The 20343-nt window shown below is 40.4% G+C and overlaps 1 protein-coding gene and 3 pseudogenes across 7 annotated transcripts in view; all 4 read left to right on the top strand.

Annotated features, from left to right (window-relative positions):
- The window catches only part of LOC147871278 (uncharacterized), a 172649-nt gene that overhangs the window by 65952 nt on the left and 86354 nt on the right, over nt 1-20343 (top strand). The window lies entirely within an intron of this gene.
- On the top strand, nt 3356-3616 carry LOC147871290 (signal recognition particle RNA; annotated as a pseudogene).
- On the top strand, nt 9116-9376 carry LOC147871289 (signal recognition particle RNA; annotated as a pseudogene).
- LOC147871288 (signal recognition particle RNA) lies at nt 14901-15161 on the top strand (annotated as a pseudogene).

The following is a 20343-nucleotide window of genomic DNA, read 5'->3' as shown; positions in this document are numbered from 1 at the left end:
TCCTCCCCTACCCACAAGGCAGTGGGGGCACTGAGCTCATGTGGTATTTGATGGGTGTAGCCTGCCACCAGCTACACTCCCACGCTCTCCGGTCTTGCCGCCTCGGTCCGGGACTGCCCCTTATTCGCAGCTAACCCTCATATCACTATCCGCCACCTGTCGCCCGCCCAGTACCTGAGGCTCGCCCTGGATTACGACTGAAATAAACAAACACGACGTTACGGATACGGATCCTACACATCTCCGTTACACTTTTTCGCCGAATGACCCTTCCGTGTAGACGTATTTACGTCAAAATCATTGCTTTATATTATGGAACTCTTAAGGTTCATTGTCGTGTTCAGATCATCCACCTACCTAAAGTCAATTGAATCTGTTAAATTTTGTGCGGTACATGTCTTAACCATCTCATACTCCTTGAATTAATCACTCTAAAATGTTAAATTGAATCATAAGTATGAAGTTCCCCATTGAGTAAGAAACTAAACTAACCCCCCCCCCCCCAAAGGGGTGGTTAGTTTTGTGTCTTATCCAAGTGTTTTAACCCTTGAATGCGCAGTATGACTTGAATGAGTATTCTTATCAGTATCAGATTACCTTGTTGGTGTTAGTACGTCTTCTCTCACTTTTCTTCATTTCTTAAATAGTTTTCTGTCGCTGTTCGGAGACGATGTGCTGCTTGTAGAGCAGTGATCATGCGACTGGCTTGGTATTTGTTTATTTATTACGTTATTTGTTTACTCGGCATTGTTGTGTTTCTATACCAACACAACAATGCAGAGTATAAACAAATATCTGTTGCCATTGTTTGAAGACGTCACCTTCTGTCACCGGGATCTAAAAGACACACAATTGAAAATATATAAATCACTTTTATATTACTGTTAATTAAATTAAGCAATGAAGCTATAACACACCCATCACAGTTTCTAGAGTTCACCTCAGTGAACAATACAAAACACATACGGATGTGTTCAAGGTCGTATTTTTCTGTGTTCATTGTACACGTTTTTCAGATTCTGTAATACTACAGATTCAGAAATATAAGATATGAAATGTTGACAGAGGAACTACGGTTCCGGAGAATCTGACGTAAATACGTCTCTATAATGTAATGTAATGTAATAATTCTTACATAAGATAAGTACCTGTGATATTCTAAAACGTTTTTACCAGCACAAAATTATCTATTCTACGACGCACTTATTCTACAGCCGATTCACAGCTCAGTTCTTTCCGCAATAACGAAAGCGGATTGTTGACGGCAGTAATGTAACACAACAATGCCGAGTAAACAGATCACGTAGCAATTAGTTTCTTAGGTAACATAACCATTGTTATGTTACCTGGGAAACGTCAAACTTCATTGATATGTTACCTGGGAAACGTCAAACTTCATTGATATGTTACCTGGAAAACGTCAAACTTCATTGATATGTTACCTGGGAAACGTCATCTGTTTATCAACAAATAAACAACAATGGTTACCTACATAGTTACCTTACATTACATTACATTACATTCATCTACCACAGACCCATCTTAAGCGTAACTAATTCAAGTTAAATAAGCAATGTCTTAATCAAACTTTACTCGATTGTAAAGCAAGTGTGACGTATTTACGTCAAATTATCCGGAACCATGGTTCCACTGACAACTTTTTACATGCAAAACAAATTAATTAGAATAATGGCCGGTGTCAAAAGCAGGGTATCTTGTAGAAAATTATTTCGTAAATTTAATATACTTCCACTTGCAAGTGAATTTATACTCTGCTGTCTATCATGTGTGGTGGAAAACTTAGATAAATTTAAAAGAAATACAGATGTACATAATTTAAATACAAGATGGAAACGTGATCTCTATGTGCCAAATCCTAACCTTACTAAATATCAAAAAGGAGTCTACTATACAGGTATCAAGTTGTTTAATAATCTTCCAACAGTTAAAAGTCTAAGTTATTATATAAAGGTATAAGCCTGCATTGAAATATTACCTCTTCACTCACTCTTACTATTCCGTAGATGCTTTCATCTCTGCTGAACATTTTTAAGCTTTATGTATAGCTATAATCTATACGTAAAGCAAGTTTTGCATTTCTTTTTAAAATTTAAAATTCTGAGGTTTTTGTATATTAATTTGTTAAAATCTTGAGTAAGAAACTAAACTAACCCCCCCCCCTTCGGAGGGTTTTTTTTGTGTCTTACTCAAGTCTTTTAACCCCTTCCTTTCATTGTATTTATCGCCTAAATATAATTTAAACACAGAGGCGTCAGTTTTCGTAAGCAGTTTGACTTGAATGAGTATTATTATCAGTATCAGATTACCTTCTCTCACTTTTCTCCATTTCTTAAATAGTTTTCTGTCGCTGTTCGGAGACGATGTGCTGCTTGTAGAGCAGTGATAATGCGACTGGCTTGGTATTTTTTGATTTCTTTGTTGTGAAGCGTTATTTGTTTACTCGGCATTGTTGTGTTTCTATACCAACACAACAATGCAGAGTATAAACAAATATCTGTTGACATTGTTTGAAGACGTCATTTCCTGAAGGCAACGAAAATCACAAATTTTTATAGTAGAAGACTAGAGCAGGGCGCTCCTTCCGGAGCGCGTTCTCTAATCTGATATTCTACGTCTTTACGTCGCTGTTCTTGTTCAGTCAACTTTCTACGTCCATCCCCACCCTTGCAAATCTTCGTCTTAAAATCGATCATAATAGTTTTCGTAATCGTAATATATCGAATGAGGATCAGTTTACCTTGTGAAGTTGTTGGAGTTGGTACTTCAAATACTTGATGACGTCTTCTTTCGCTTTTCTGATGTTTTAAGCCAACTGTCAGTCGATAATCAAGATTGCGGTCTGCTGCTTCTGGAGCAGTGATAATGCGACTGGTTTGATATTTTTTGATTTCTTTGTTGTGAAGCGTTATTTGTTTACTCGGCATTGTTGTGTTTCTATACCAACACAACAATGCAGAGTATAAACAAATATCTGTTGACATTGTTGATTGATGACGACGAAATCACAAATTTTTATAGTAAAAATAAAAAAAAGATATTTCAGCTACCACAGACCCATCTTAAGCGTAACTAATTCAGGTTAAATAAGCAAAGTCTTAATCAAACTTATCTCAATTGTACAGCATGTATGAAGGGAATATTTAGAATAAAGCCAATATATAAACTTCCTTTCCGTAAAGACGTATTTACGTCAAATTCTCCGGAACCGTGGTTCCACTATCACTTTCATTTTTTTTTTTGTGGGGGTGGGGGGGTTGTCTACTCGGTCGTGACTCTGCGTATGCACTTTCGGTGCCCACAACGAAGCTGAAAGCCAGGGCTGGGGCTCCGACGTGCTGGGAGTGGTGACGAACTCCTGTAATCCAACTACTTAGAGGCTAAGTGTTGAGAAATGACTTGAGGTTGGGAGTTCTGGTGTTCTGTGTCCCACAGCTAAGCTCGGTATCAATATGGACACCCTGGGGGGAGCCCGGGGTGGCCAGGTTGTTTAAGGAGGGGTGGATCGGGCCAGAGAGGAAACTCACCCGTATGATGCTGTAATGGGATCGCGCATGAAGACTGGGAGCTGCTTTAGAGCAGACCGGAAGTCACCTGTGATCGGAGCTACCGGCACCTGTACTACGACAACCCCGGCCCTGGGATCTTTTTTTTTTGGGGGGGGGGGGAGGATGAGCCATGTCTCATGGCTCGAGTAGCCTATCTGCTCTCTCGAAGTTCTTTGGAGTCGGCGGCTTCGAGACCCAGATGAGACAGCAGGGCAGACAGTCTGTGTGTGTGTGTGTCCGCCGGGCAGAGAACGACTCAGCTTGGAGACAGATAGGTCTGATATTTTTTGGGTTGTAACCCCCTACCGGAGCCTGAGCCTTGGGAGTTTGTTCTCCTTTTGAATTTATATATATTTTTATTAAATATCCCTTGTTGTTTAATCGGGGGTTCATTTATTAAGTTTTTTGGCTTAACCGCTATTACCATCCCACAACCGTACCACCTCCCGGCCTGGGATAATTTGGTCCAGTCACGAGAGCCAGTAGGGCTGAATTGCCACCTCACAGATTTTGCAATTATGGAGAAGAATGTTCATTCCAAATTAAAACAAATATATTCTGCAGAGAACTTGTGAGACCTACTGATGTTTTAATACTCCAATTTATATGATGAACTATCATTATTTATAAATTAACAATCATTCCATTTATTTAACTATTTCCATGCATAATTTATCAAATTTAACTTTAAATTCACATAATCTGTATGTATGCTTTTTAACCTATGAAAAAGCATTTTTTAAATATATATCATAATAGAAAATTTCAAAGCCTAACTCCACTAATCAAACATAAAAATGAAAACTAAAAACTAAAAGGTAGATTTCCTGTTCCACATTCTAATAAATATGAAATCTGAATATTCTTCAAACATGGCCACTCTCCAGCAATAAAACTTGGTTTCTGGAGACCACAGCCCAAAATTGGAAGAAATCTGTACAATATTTATGACAATGGAAATAAAACAATTATATCAATTATTTATTTTAATCCGTCTGATCACAATATAATTTTATTTAAAATTTATTATAATTAAGATAATAAAATATCATTCATATTCCTTATCGATTGATCGATTTACATTTCGGAACAAACAAACAAACAAAACAATTACTTCTTTAAAACAGGGAAGGAAGACCCTGACAGAAAACCAAGGGTTGAAGGGGCTGCATAGGAAAAGAGAAACCAATCCTTCTAAGGGAAAGAACCCGGAATAAAAACTTCTGGAGGACTATGGGGGTTGGACATCGGGCTAAGAACCCAATTCTGGAAGAAGCTGACACACTGAAAGGGCCGTAGTGGTAAAGAAGAAGAAGAAGGACATGTAATGAATATCGAAACTTTCATTAGGTTTGTACGTCTTCCTCCTCTGTGTGTGTGTGTGCGTGTGCGCGCGCGCTTGGGTGTGTGTGTGGCGTGTGGGGCGTCTGGGGCGTGGTGTGGGGGTGGTGTCTTGTCGTGTGGTGTGGTGTGGTGTGGTGTGGTGTGGTGTGCAGTCGTGTGGTGTCGTGTCGTGTGGTGTGCTGACGTGTCGCGTGGTGTGTCGTCTCGTGTGGCGTCGTCTCGTGTGGCGTCGTCTCGTGTGGCGTCGTCTCGTGTGGCGTCGTCTCGTGTGGCGTCCTCTCGTGTGGCGTCGTGTCGTGTGGCGTCCTGTCGTGTGGCGTCGTGTCGTGTGGCGTCGTCTCGTGTGGCGTCGTCTCGTGTGGCGTCGTCTCGTGTCGTGTGGTGTCGGCCCACACCACAGTACACCACACGACACGACAGCACACGACGACACGACACGACGCGACACGACTGCAGAACACACCACACAACACACCAAACCACACGATACAACACGACAGGACACCAGGCCCCACACGCCCCACGCCCCACGCCACATACACACACCCAAACGCTCGCGCGCGCACGCAGACACACACAAAGGAAGAATACATACAAACAAAATGAAAGTTTCGAATTTCTTCATTACATGTGCGCTTCTGCTCCAACCTCTTCTTCTCTAGCACTACGGCCCTTTCAGTGTGTGAGCTTCTTCCAGAATTGGGTTGGTAGTCCGATGTGCACCCCCCCACCGTCCTCCATAAGTTTTTATTCCGGGTTCTTTCCCTTAGAAGGACTGGTTTCTCTATCCCTATGCAGCCCCTTCTACCCTTGGTTTTCTGTCAGGGTTTTCCTTCCCTTAGCCTTTGGGGATTCCTCCCCTACCCACAAGGCAGTGGGGGCACTGAGCTCATGTGGTATTTGATGGGTGTAGCCTGCCACCAGCTACACTCCCACGCTCTCCGGTCTTGCCGCCTCGGTCCGGGACTGCCCCTTATTCGCAGCTAACCCTCATATCACTATCCGCCACCTGTCGCCCGCCCAGTACCTGAGGCTCGCCCTGGATTACGACTGAAATAAACAAACACGACGTTACGGATACGGATCCTACACATCTCCGTTACACTTTTTCGCCGAATGACCCTTCCGTGTAGACGTATTTACGTCAAAATCATTGCTTTATATTATGGAACTCTTAAGGTTCATTGTCGTGTTCAGATCATCCACCTACCTAAAGTCAATTGAATCTGTTAAATTTTGTGCGGTACATGTCTCAACCATCTCATACTCCTTGAATTAATCACTCTAAAATGTTAAATTGAATCATAAGTATGAAGTTCCCCATTGAGTAAGAAACTAAACTAACCCCCCCCCAAAGGGTGGTTAGTTTTGTGTCTTATCCAAGTGTTTTAACCCTTGAATGCGCAGTATGACTTGAATGAGTATTCTTATCAGTATCAGATTACCTTGTTGGTGTTAGTACGTCTTCTCTCACTATTCTTCATTTCTTAAATAGTTTTCTGTCGCTGTTCGGAGACGATGTGCTGCTTGTAGAGCAGTGATCATGCGACTGGCTTGGTATTTGTTTATTTGTTACGTTATTTGTTTACTCGGCATTGTTGTGTTTCTATACCAACACAACAATGCAGAGTATAAACAAATATCTGTTGCCATTGTTTGAAGACGTCACCTTCTGTCACCGGGATCTAAAAGACACACAATTGAAAGTATATAAATCACTTTTATATTACTGTTAATTAAATTAAGCAATGAAGCTATAACACACCCATCACAGTTTCTAGAGTTCACCTCAGTGAACAATACAAAACACATACGGATGTGTTCAAGGTCGTATTTTTCTGTGTTCATTGTACACGTTTTTCAGATTCTGTAATACTACAGATTCAGAAATATAAGATATGAAATGTTGACAGAGGAACTACGGTTCCGGAGAATCTGACGTAAATACGTCTCTATAATGTAATGTAATGTAATAATTCTTACATAAGATAAGTACCTGTGATATTCTAAAACGTTTTTACCAGCACAAAATTATCTATTCTACGACGCACTTATTCTACAGCCGATTCACAGCTCAGTTCTTTCCGCAATAACGAAAGCGGATTGTTGACGGCAGTAATGTAACACAACAATGCCGAGTAAACAGATCACGTAGCAATTAGTTTCTTAGGTAACATAACCATTGTTATGTTACCTGGGAAACGTCAAACTTCATTGATATGTTACCTGGGAAACGTCAAACTTCATTGATATGTTACCTGGAAAACGTCAAACTTCATTGATATGTTACCTGGGAAACGTCATCTGTTTATCAACAAATAAACAACAATGGTTACCTACATAGTTACCTTACATTACATTACATTACATTCATCTACCACAGACCCATCTTAAGCGTAACTAATTCAAGTTAAATAAGCAATGTCTTAATCAAACTTTACTCGATTGTAAAGCAAGTGTGACGTATTTACGTCAAATTATCCGGAACCATGGTTCCACTGACAACTTTTTACATGCAAAACAAATTAATTAGAATAATGGCCGGTGTCAAAAGCAGGGTATCTTGTAGAAAATTATTTCGTAAATTTAATATACTTCCACTTGCAAGTGAATTTATACTCTGCTGTCTATCATGTGTGGTGGAAAACTTAGATAAATTTAAAAGAAATACAGATGTACATAATTTAAATACAAGATGGAAACGTGATCTCTATGTGCCAAATCCTAACCTTACTAAATATCAAAAAGGAGTCTACTATACAGGTATCAAGTTGTTTAATAATCTTCCAACAGTTAAAAGTCTAAGTTATTATATAAAGGTATAAGCCTGCATTGAAATATTACCTCTTCACTCACTCTTACTATTCCGTAGATGCTTTCATCTCTGCTGAACATTTTTAAGCTTTATGTATAGCTATAATCTATACGTAAAGCAAGTTTTGCATTTCTTTTTAAAATTTAAAATTCTGAGGTTTTTGTATATTAATTTGTTAAAATCTTGAGTAAGAAACTAAACTAACCCCCCCCCCCCTTCGGAGGGTTTTTTTTGTGTCTTACTCAAGTCTTTTAACCCCTTCCTTTCATTGTATTTATCGCCTAAATATAATTTAAACACAGAGGCGTCAGTTTTCGTAAGCAGTTTGACTTGAATGAGTATTATTATCAGTATCAGATTACCTTCTCTCACTTTTCTCCATTTCTTAAATAGTTTTCTGTCGCTGTTCGGAGACGATGTGCTGCTTGTAGAGCAGTGATAATGCGACTGGCTTGGTATTTTTTGATTTCTTTGTTGTGAAGCGTTATTTGTTTACTCGGCATTGTTGTGTTTCTATACCAACACAACAATGCAGAGTATAAACAAATATCTGTTGACATTGTTTGAAGACGTCATTTCCTGAAGGCAACGAAAATCACAAATTTTTATAGTAGAAGACTAGAGCAGGGCGCTCCTTCCGGAGCGCGTTCTCTAATCTGATATTCTACGTCTTTACGTCGCTGTTCTTGTTCAGTCAACTTTCTACGTCCATCCCCACCCTTGCAAATCTTCGTCTTAAAATCGATCATAATAGTTTTCGTAATCGTAATATATCGAATGAGGATCAGTTTACCTTGTGAAGTTGTTGGAGTTGGTACTTCAAATACTTGATGACGTCTTCTTTCGCTTTTCTGATGTTTTAAGCCAACTGTCAGTCGATAATCAAGATTGCGGTCTGCTGCTTCTGGAGCAGTGATAATGCGACTGGCTTGATATTTTTTGATTTCTTTGTTGTGAAGCGTTATTTGTTTACTCGGCATTGTTGTGTTTCTATACCAACACAACAATGCAGAGTATAAACAAATATCTGTTGACATTGTTGATTGATGACGACGAAATCACAAATTTTTATAGTAAAAATAAAAAAAAGATATTTCAGCTACCACAGACCCATCTTAAGCGTAACTAATTCAGGTTAAATAAGCAAAGTCTTAATCAAACTTATCTCAATTGTACAGCATGTATGAAGGGAATATTTAGAATAAAGCCAATATATAAACTTCCTTTCCGTAAAGACGTATTTACGTCAAATTCTCCGGAACCGTGGTTCCACTATCACTTTCATTTTTTTTTTTGTGGGGGTGGGGGGGTTGTCTACTCGGTCGTGACTCTGCGTATGCACTTTCGGTGCCCACAACGAAGCTGAAAGCCAGGGCTGGGGCTCCGACGTGCTGGGAGTGGTGACGAACTCCTGTAATCCAACTACTTAGAGGCTAAGTGTTGAGAAATGACTTGAGGTTGGGAGTTCTGGTGTTCTGTGTCCCACAGCTAAGCTCGGTATCAATATGGACACCCTGGGGGGAGCCCGGGGTGGCCAGGTTGTTTAAGGAGGGGTGGATCGGGCCAGAGAGGAAACTCACCCGTATGATGCTGTAATGGGATCGCGCATGAAGACTGGGAGCTGCTTTAGAGCAGACCGGAAGTCACCTGTGATCGGAGCTACCGGCACCTGTACTACGACAACCCCGGCCCAGGGAGCATTTTTTGGAGGGGGGGGGAGGATGAGCCATGTCTCATGGCTCGAGTAGCCTATCTGCTCTCTCGAAGTTCTTTGGAGTCGGCGGCTTCGAGACCCAGATGAGACAGCAGGGCAGACAGTCTGTGTGTGTGTGTGTCCGCCGGGCAGAGAACGACTCAGCTTGGAGACAGATAGGTCTGATATTTTTTGGGTTGTAACCCCCTACCGGAGCCTGAGCCTTGGGAGTTTGTTCTCCTTTTGAATTTATATATATTTTTATTAAATATCCCTTGTTGTTTAATCGGGGGTTCATTTATTAAGTTTTTTGGCTTAACCGCTATTACCATCCCACAACCGTACCACCTCCCGGCCTGGGATAATTTGGTCCAGTCACGAGAGCCAGTAGGGCTGAATTGCCACCTCACAGATTTTGCAATTATGGAGAAGAATGTTCATTCCAAATTAAAACAAATATATTCTGCAGAGAACTTGTGAGACCTACTGATGTTTTAATACTCCAATTTATATGATGAACTATCATTATTTATAAATTAACAATCATTCCATTTATTTAACTATTTCCATGCATAATTTATCAAATTTAACTTTAAATTCACATAATCTGTATGTATGCTTTTTAACCTATGAAAAAGCATTTTTTAAATATATATCATAATAGAAAATTTCAAAGCCTAACTCCACTAATCAAACATAAAAATGAAAACTAAAAACTAAAAGGTAGATTTCCTGTTCCACATTCTAATAAATATGAAATCTGAATATTCTTCAAACATGGCCACTCTCCAGCAATAAAACTTGGTTTCTGGAGACCACAGCCCAAAATTGGAAGAAATCTGTACAATATTTATGACAATGGAAATAAAACAATTATATCAATTATTTATTTTAATCCGTCTGATCACAATATAATTTTATTTAAAATTTATTATAATTAAGATAATAAAATATCATTCATATTCCTTATCGATTGATCGATTTACATTTCGGAACAAACAAACAAACAAAACAATTACTTCTTTAAAACAGGGAAGGAAAACCCTGACAGAAAACCAAGGGTTGAAGGGGCTGCATAGGAAAAGAGAAACCAATCCTTCTAAGGGAAAGAACCCGGAATAAAAACTTCTGGAGGACTATGGGGGTTGGACATCGGGCTAAGAACCCAATTCTGGAAGAAGCTGACACACTGAAAGGGCCGTAGTGGTAAAGAAGAAGAAGAAGGACATGTAATGAATATCGAAACTTTCATTAGGTTTGTACGTCTTCCTCCTCTGTGTGTGTGTGTGCGTGTGCGCGCGCGCTTGGGTGTGTGTGTGGCGTGTGGGGCGTCGGGCGTGGTGTGGGGGTGGTGTCTTGTCGTGTGGTGTGGTGTGGTGTGGTGTGGTGTGGTGTGCAGTCGTGTGGTGTCGTGTCGTGTGGTGTGCTGACGTGTCGCGTGGTGTGTCGTCTCGTGTGGCGTCGTCTCGTGTGGCGTCGTCTCGTGTGGCGTCGTCTCGTGTGGCGTCGTCTCGTGTGGCGTCGTCTCGTGTGGCGTCGTCTCGTGTGGCGTCCTCTCGTGTGGCGTCGTGTCGTGTGGCGTCCTGTCGTGTGGCGTCGTGTCGTGTGGCGTCGTCTCGTGTGGCGTCGTCTCGTGTGGCGTCGTCTCGTGTCGTGTGGTGTCGGCCCACACCACAGTACACCACACGACACGACAGCACACGACGACACGACACGACGCGACACGACTGCAGAACACACCACACAACACACCAAACCACACGATACAACACGACAGGACACCAGGCCCCACACGCCCCACGCCCCACGCCACATACACACACCCAAACGCTCGCGCGCGCACGCAGACACACACAAAGGAAGAATACATACAAACAAAATGAAAGTTTCGAATTTCTTCATTACATGTGCGCTTCTGCTCCAACCTCTTCTTCTCTAGCACTACGGCCCTTTCAGTGTGTGAGCTTCTGCCAGAATTGGGTTGGTAGTCCGATGTGCACCCCCCCACCGTCCTCCATAAGTTTTTATTCCGGGTTCTTTCCCTTAGAAGGACTGGTTTCTCTATCCCTATGCAGCCCCTTCTACCCTTGGTTTTCTGTCAGGGTTTTCCTTCCCTTAGCCTTTGGGGATTCCTCCCCTACCCACAAGGCAGTGGGGGCACTGAGCTCATGTGGTATTTGATGGGTGTAGCCTGCCACCAGCTACACTCCCACGCTCTCCGGTCTTGCCGCCTCGGTCCGGGACTGCCCCTTATTCGCAGCTAACCCTCATATCACTATCCGCCACCTGTCGCCCGCCCAGTACCTGAGGCTCGCCCTGGATTACGACTGAAATAAACAAACACGACGTTACGGATACGGATCCTACACATCTCCGTTACACTTTTTCGCCGAATGACCCTTCCGTGTAGACGTATTTACGTCAAAATCATTGCTTTATATTATGGAACTCTTAAGGTTCATTGTCGTGTTCAGATCATCCACCTACCTAAAGTCAATTGAATCTGTTAAATTTTGTGCGGTACATGTCTCAACCATCTCATACTCCTTGAATTAATCACTCTAAAATGTTAAATTGAATCATAAGTATGAAGTTCCCCATTGAGTAAGAAACTAAACTAACCCCCCCCCAAAGGGTGGTTAGTTTTGTGTCTTATCCAAGTGTTTTAACCCTTGAATGCGCAGTATGACTTGAATGAGTATTCTTATCAGTATCAGATTACCTTGTTGGTGTTAGTACGTCTTCTCTCACTATTCTTCATTTCTTAAATAGTTTTCTGTCGCTGTTCGGAGACGATGTGCTGCTTGTAGAGCAGTGATCATGCGACTGGCTTGGTATTTGTTTATTTGTTACGTTATTTGTTTACTCGGCATTGTTGTGTTTCTATACCAACACAACAATGCAGAGTATAAACAAATATCTGTTGCCATTGTTTGAAGACGTCACCTTCTGTCACCGGGATCTAAAAGACACACAATTGAAAGTATATAAATCACTTTTATATTACTGTTAATTAAATTAAGCAATGAAGCTATAACACACCCATCACAGTTTCTAGAGTTCACCTCAGTGAACAATACAAAACACATACGGATGTGTTCAAGGTCGTATTTTTCTGTGTTCATTGTACACGTTTTTCAGATTCTGTAATACTACAGATTCAGAAATATAAGATATGAAATGTTGACAGAGGAACTACGGTTCCGGAGAATCTGACGTAAATACGTCTCTATAATGTAATGTAATGTAATAATTCTTACATAAGATAAGTACCTGTGATATTCTAAAACGTTTTTACCAGCACAAAATTATCTATTCTACGACGCACTTATTCTACAGCCGATTCACAGCTCAGTTCTTTCCGCAATAACGAAAGCGGATTGTTGACGGCAGTAATGTAACACAACAATGCCGAGTAAACAGATCACGTAGCAATTAGTTTCTTAGGTAACATAACCATTGTTATGTTACCTGGGAAACGTCAAACTTCATTGATATGTTACCTGGGAAACGTCAAACTTCATTGATATGTTACCTGGAAAACGTCAAACTTCATTGATATGTTACCTGGGAAACGTCATCTGTTTATCAACAAATAAACAACAATGGTTACCTACATAGTTACCTTACATTACATTACATTACATTCATCTACCACAGACCCATCTTAAGCGTAACTAATTCAAGTTAAATAAGCAATGTCTTAATCAAACTTTACTCGATTGTAAAGCAAGTGTGACGTATTTACGTCAAATTATCCGGAACCATGGTTCCACTGACAACTTTTTACATGCAAAACAAATTAATTAGAATAATGGCCGGTGTCAAAAGCAGGGTATCTTGTAGAAAATTATTTCGTAAATTTAATATACTTCCACTTGCAAGTGAATTTATACTCTGCTGTCTATCATGTGTGGTGGAAAACTTAGATAAATTTAAAAGAAATACAGATGTACATAATTTAAATACAAGATGGAAACGTGATCTCTATGTGCCAAATCCTAACCTTACTAAATATCAAAAAGGAGTCTACTATACAGGTATCAAGTTGTTTAATAATCTTCCAACAGTTAAAAGTCTAAGTTATTATATAAAGGTATAAGCCTGCATTGAAATATTACCTCTTCACTCACTCTTACTATTCCGTAGATGCTTTCATCTCTGCTGAACATTTTTAAGCTTTATGTATAGCTATAATCTATACGTAAAGCAAGTTTTGCATTTCTTTTTAAAATTTAAAATTCTGAGGTTTTTGTATATTAATTTGTTAAAATCTTGAGTAAGAAACTAAACTAACCCCCCCCCCCCTTCGGAGGGTTTTTTTTGTGTCTTACTCAAGTCTTTTAACCCCTTCCTTTCATTGTATTTATCGCCTAAATATAATTTAAACACAGAGGCGTCAGTTTTCGTAAGCAGTTTGACTTGAATGAGTATTATTATCAGTATCAGATTACCTTCTCTCACTTTTCTCCATTTCTTAAATAGTTTTCTGTCGCTGTTCGGAGACGATGTGCTGCTTGTAGAGCAGTGATAATGCGACTGGCTTGGTATTTTTTGATTTCTTTGTTGTGAAGCGTTATTTGTTTACTCGGCATTGTTGTGTTTCTATACCAACACAACAATGCAGAGTATAAACAAATATCTGTTGACATTGTTTGAAGACGTCATTTCCTGAAGGCAACGAAAATCACAAATTTTTATAGTAGAAGACTAGAGCAGGGCGCTCCTTCCGGAGCGCGTTCTCTAATCTGATATTCTACGTCTTTACGTCGCTGTTCTTGTTCAGTCAACTTTCTACGTCCATCCCCACCCTTGCAAATCTTCGTCTTAAAATCGATCATAATAGTTTTCGTAATCGTAATATATCGAATGAGGATCAGTTTACCTTGTGAAGTTGTTGGAGTTGGTACTTCAAATACTTGATGACGTCTTCTTTCGCTTTTCTGATGTTTTAAGCCAACTGTCAGTCGATAATCAAGATTGCGGTCTGCTGCTTCTGGAGCAGTGATAATGCGACTGGTTTGATATTTTTTGATTTCTTTGTTGTGAAGCGTTATTTGTTTACTCGGCATTGTTGTGTTTCTATACCAACACAACAATGCAGAGTATAAACAAATATCTGTTGACATTGTTGATTGATGACGACGAAATCACAAATTTTTATAGTAAAAATAAAAAAAAGATATTTCAGCTACCACAGACCCATCTTAAGCGTAACTAATTCAGGTTAAATAAGCAAAGTCTTAATCAAACTTATCTCAATTGTACAGCATGTATGAAGGGAATATTTAGAATAAAGCCAATATATAAACTTCCTTTCCGTAAAGACGTATTTACGTCAAATTCTCCGGAACCGTGGTTCCACTATCACTTTCATTTTTTTTTTTGTGGGGGTGGGGGGGTTGTCTACTCGGTCGTGACTCTGCGTATGCACTTTCGGTGCCCACAACGAAGCTGAAAGCCAGGGCTGGGGCTCCGACGTGCTGGGAGTGGTGACGAACTCCTGTAATCCAACTACTTAGAGGCTAAGTGTTGAGAAATGACTTGAGGTTGGGAGTTCTGGTGTTCTGTGTCCCACAGCTAAGCTCGGTATCAATATGGACACCCTGGGGGGAGCCCGGGGTGGCCAGGTTGTTTAAGGAGGGGTGGATCGGGCCAGAGAGGAAACTCACCCGTATGATGCTGTAATGGGATCGCGCATGAAGACTGGGAGCTGCTTTAGAGCAGACCGGAAGTCACCTGTGATCGGAGCTACCGGCACCTGTACTACGACAACCCCGGCCCAGGGAGCATTTTTTGGAGGGGGGGGGAGGATGAGCCATGTCTCATGGCTCGAGTAGCCTATCTGCTCTCTCGAAGTTCTTTGGAGTCGGCGGCTTCGAGACCCAGATGAGACAGCAGGGCAGACAGTCTGTGTGTGTGTGTGTCCGCCGGGCAGAGAACGACTCAGCTTGGAGACAGATAGGTCTGATATTTTTTGGGTTGTAACCCCCTACCGGAGCCTGAGCCTTGGGAGTTTGTTCTCCTTTTGAATTTATATATATTTTTATTAAATATCCCTTGTTGTTTAATCGGGGGTTCATTTATTAAGTTTTTTGGCTTAACCGCTATTACCATCCCACAACCGTACCACCTCCCGGCCTGGGATAATTTGGTCCAGTCACGAGAGCCAGTAGGGCTGAATTGCCACCTCACAGATTTTGCAATTATGGAGAAGAATGTTCATTCCAAATTAAAACAAATATATTCTGCAGAGAACTTGTGAGACCTACTGATGTTTTAATACTCCAATTTATATGATGAACTATCATTATTTATAAATTAACAATCATTCCATTTATTTAACTATTTCCATGCATAATTTATCAAATTTAACTTTAAATTCACATAATCTGTATGTATGCTTTTTAACCTATGAAAAAGCATTTTTTAAATATATATCATAATAGAAAATTTCAAAGCCTAACTCCACTAATCAAACATAAAAATGAAAACTAAAAACTAAAAGGTAGATTTCCTGTTCCACATTCTAATAAATATGAAATCTGAATATTCTTCAAACATGGCCACTCTCCAGCAATAAAACTTGGTTTCTGGAGACCACAGCCCAAAATTGGAAGAAATCTGTACAATATTTATGACAATGGAAATAAAACAATTATATCAATTATTTATTTTAATCCGTCTGATCACAATATAATTTTATTTAAAATTTATTATAATTAAGATAATAAAATATCATTCATATTCCTTATCGATTGATCGATTTACATTTCGGAACAAACAAACAAACAAAACAATTACTTCTTTAAAACAGGGAAGGAAAACCCTGACAGAAAACCAAGGGTTGAAGGGGCTGCATAGGAAAAGAGAAACCAATCCTTCTAAGGGAAAGAACCGGGAATAAAAACTTCTGGAGGACTATGGGGGTTGGACATCGGGCTAAGAACCCAATTCTGGAAGAAGCTGACACACTGAAAGGGCCGTAGTGGTAAAGAAGAAGAAGAAGGACATGTAATGAATATCGAAACTTTCATTAGGTTTGTACGTCTTCCTCCTCTGTGTGTGTGTGTGCGTGTGCGCGCGCGCTTGGGTGTGTGTGTGGCGTGTGGGGCGTCTGGGGCGTGGTGTGGGGGTGGTGTCTTGTCGTGTGGTGTGGTGTGGTGTGGTGTGGTGTGGTGTGCAGTCGTGTAGTGTCGTGTCGTGTGGTGTGCTGACGTGTCGCGTGGTGTGTCGTCTCGTGTGGCGTCGTCTCGTGTGGCGTCGTCTCGTGTGGCGTCGTCTCGTGTGGCGTCGTCTCGTGTGGCGTCGTCTCGTGTGGCGTCCTCTCGTGTGGCGTCGTGTCGTGTGGCGTCGTGTCGTGTGGCGTCGTCTCGTGTGGCGTCGTCTCATGTCGTGTGGTGTCGGCCCACACCACAGTACACCACACGACACGACAGCACACGACGACACGACACGACGCGACACGACTGCAGAACACACCACACAACACACCAAACCACACGATACAACACGACAGGACACCAGGCCCCACACGCCCCACGCCCCACGCCACATACACACACCCAAACGCTCGCGCGCGCACGCAGACACACACAAAGGAAGAATACATACAAACAAAATGAAAGTTTCGAATTTCTTCATTACATGTGCGCTTCTGCTCCAACCTCTTCTTCTCTAGCACTACGGCCCTTTCAGTGTGTGAGCTTCTTCCAGAATTGGGTTGGTAGTCCGATGTGCACCCCCCCCCCGTCCTCCATAAGTTTTTATTCCGGGTTCTTTCCCTTAGAAGGACTGGTTTCTCTATCCCTATGCAGCCCCTTCTACCCTTGGTTTTCTGTCAGGGTTTTCCTTCCCTTAGCCTTTGGGGATTCCTCCCCTACCCACAAGGCAGTGGGGTCACTGAGCTCATGTGGTATTTGATGGGTGTAGCCTGCCACCAGCTACACTCCCACGCTCTCCGGTCTTGCCGCCTCGGTCCGGGACTGCCCCTTATTCGCAGCTAACCCTCATATCACTATCCGCCACCTGTCGCCCGCCCAGTACCTGAGGCTCGCCCTGGATTACGACTGAAATAAACAAACACGACGTTACGGATACGGATCCTACACATCTCCGTTACACTTTTTCGCCGAATGACCCTTCCGTGTAGACGTATTTACGTCAAAATCATTGCTTTATATTATGGAACTCTTAAGGTTCATTGTCGTGTTCAGATCATCCACCTACCTAAAGTCAATTGAATCTGTTAAATTTTGTGCGGTACATGTCTTAACCATCTCATACTCCTTGAATTAATCACTCTAAAATGTTAAATTGAATCATAAGTATGAAGTTCCCCATTGAGTAAGAAACTAAACTAACCCCCCCCCCCCCAAAGGGGTGGTTAGTTTTGTGTCTTATCCAAGTGTTTTAACCCTTGAATGCGCAGTATGACTTGAATGAGTATTCTTATCAGTATCAGATTACCTTGTTGGTGTTAGTACGTCTTCTCTCACTTTTCTTCATTTCTTAAATAGTTTTCTGTCGCTGTTCGGAGACGATGTGCTGCTTGTAGAGCAGTGATCATGCGACTGGCTTGGTATTTGTTTATTTATTACGTTATTTGTTTACTCGGCATTGTTGTGTTTCTATACCAACACAACAATGCAGAGTATAAACAAATATCTGTTGCCATTGTTTGAAGACGTCACCTTCTGTCACCGGGATCTAAAAGACACACAATTGAAAATATATAAATCACTTTTATATTACTGTTAATTAAATTAAGCAATGAAGCTATAACACACCCATCACAGTTTCTAGAGTTCACCTCAGTGAACAATACAAAACACATACGGATGTGTTCAAGGTCGTATTTTTCTGTGTTCATTGTACACGTTTTTCAGATTCTGTAATACTACAGATTCAGAAATATAAGATATGAAATGTTGACAGAGGAACTACGGTTCCGGAGAATCTGACGTAAATACGTCTCTATAATGTAATGTAATGTAATAATTCTTACATAAGATAAGTACCTGTGATATTCTAAAACGTTTTTACCAGCACAAAATTATCTATTCTACGACGCACTTATTCTACAGCCGATTCACAGCTCAGTTCTTTCCGCAATAACGAAAGCGGATTGTTGACGGCAGTAATGTAACACAACAATGCCGAGTAAACAGATCACGTAGCAATTAGTTTCTTAGGTAACATAACCATTGTTATGTTACCTGGGAAACGTCAAACTTCATTGATATGTTACCTGGGAAACGTCAAACTTCATTGATATGTTACCTGGAAAACGTCAAACTTCATTGATATGTTACCTGGGAAACGTCATCTGTTTATCAACAAATAAACAACAATGGTTACCTACATAGTTACCTTACATTACATTACATTACATTCTTCTACCACAGACCCATCTTAAGCGTAACTAATTCAAGTTAAATAAGCAATGTCTTAATCAAACTTTACTCGATTGTAAAGCAAGTGTGACGTATTTACGTCAAATTATCCGGAACCATGGTTCCACTGACAACTTTTTACATGCAAAACAAATTAATTAGAATAATGGCCGGTGTCAAAAGCATTGTATCTTGTAGAAAATTATTTCGTAAATTTAATATACTTCCACTTGCAAGTGAATTTATACTCTGCTGTCTATCATGTGTGGTGGAAAACTTAGATAAATTTAAAAGAAATACAGATGTACATAATTTAAATACAAGATGGAAACGTGATCTCCATGTGCCAAATCCTAACCTTACTAAATATCAAAAAGGAGTCTACTATACAGGTATCAAGTTGTTTAATAATCTTCCAACAGTTAAAAGTCTAAGTTATTATATAAAGGTATAAGCCTGCATTGAAATATTACCTCTTCACTCACTCTTACTATTCCGTAGATGCTTTCATCTCTGCTGAACATTTTTAAGCTTTATGTATAGCTATAATCTATACGTAAAGCAAGTTTTGCATTTCTTTTTAAAATTTAGAATTCTGAGGTTTTTGTATATTAATTTGTTAAAATCTTGAGTAAGAAACTAAACTAACCCCCCCCCCCCCTTCGGAGGGTTTTTTTTGTGTCTTACTCAAGTCTTTTAACCCCTTCCTTTCATTGTATTTATCGCCTAAATATAATTTAAACACAGAGGCGTCAGTTTTCGTAAGCAGTTTGACTTGAATGAGTATTATTATCAGTATCAGATTACCTTCTCTCACTTTTCTCCATTTCTTAAATAGTTTTCTGTCGCTGTTCGGAGACGATGTGCTGCTTGTAGAGCAGTGATAATGCGACTGGCTTGGTATTTTTTGATTTCTTTGTTGTGAAGCGTTATTTGTTTACTCGGCATTGTTGTGTTTCTATACCAACACAACAATGCAGAGTATAAACAAATATCTGTTGACATTGTTTGAAGACGTCATTTCCTGAAGGCAACGAAAATCACAAATTTTTATAGTAGAAGACTAGAGCAGGGCGCTCCTTCCGGAGCGCGTTCTCTAATCTGATATTCTACGTCTTTACGTCGCTGTTCTTGTTCAGTCAACTTTCTACGTCCATCCCCACCCTTGCAAATCTTCGTCTTAAAATCGATCATAATAGTTTTCGTAATCGTAATATATCGAATGAGGATCAGTTTACCTTGTGAAGTTGTTGGAGTTGGTACTTCAAATACTTGATGACGTCTTCTTTCGCTTTTCTGATGTTTTAAGCCAACTGTCAGTCGATAATCAAGATTGCGGTCTGCTGCTTCTGGAGCAGTGATAATGCGACTGGCTTGATATTTTTTGATTTCTTTGTTGTGAAGCGTTATTTGTTTACTCGGCATTGTTGTGTTTCTATACCAACACAACAATGCAGAGTATAAACAAATATCTGTTGACATTGTTGATTGATGACGACGAAATCACAAATTTTTATAGTAAAAATAAAA

The sequence above is a fragment of the Zootermopsis nevadensis genome, unplaced genomic scaffold (assembly GCF_977971745.1).
Source record: "Zootermopsis nevadensis isolate Lab colony 2312 unplaced genomic scaffold, Znev_1.0 Znev_ptg000060l, whole genome shotgun sequence".
In the NCBI taxonomy this organism is placed as follows: Eukaryota; Metazoa; Arthropoda; class Insecta; order Blattodea; family Termopsidae; genus Zootermopsis; species Zootermopsis nevadensis.
This window is presented reverse-complemented; position numbering and strand designations above follow the sequence as displayed.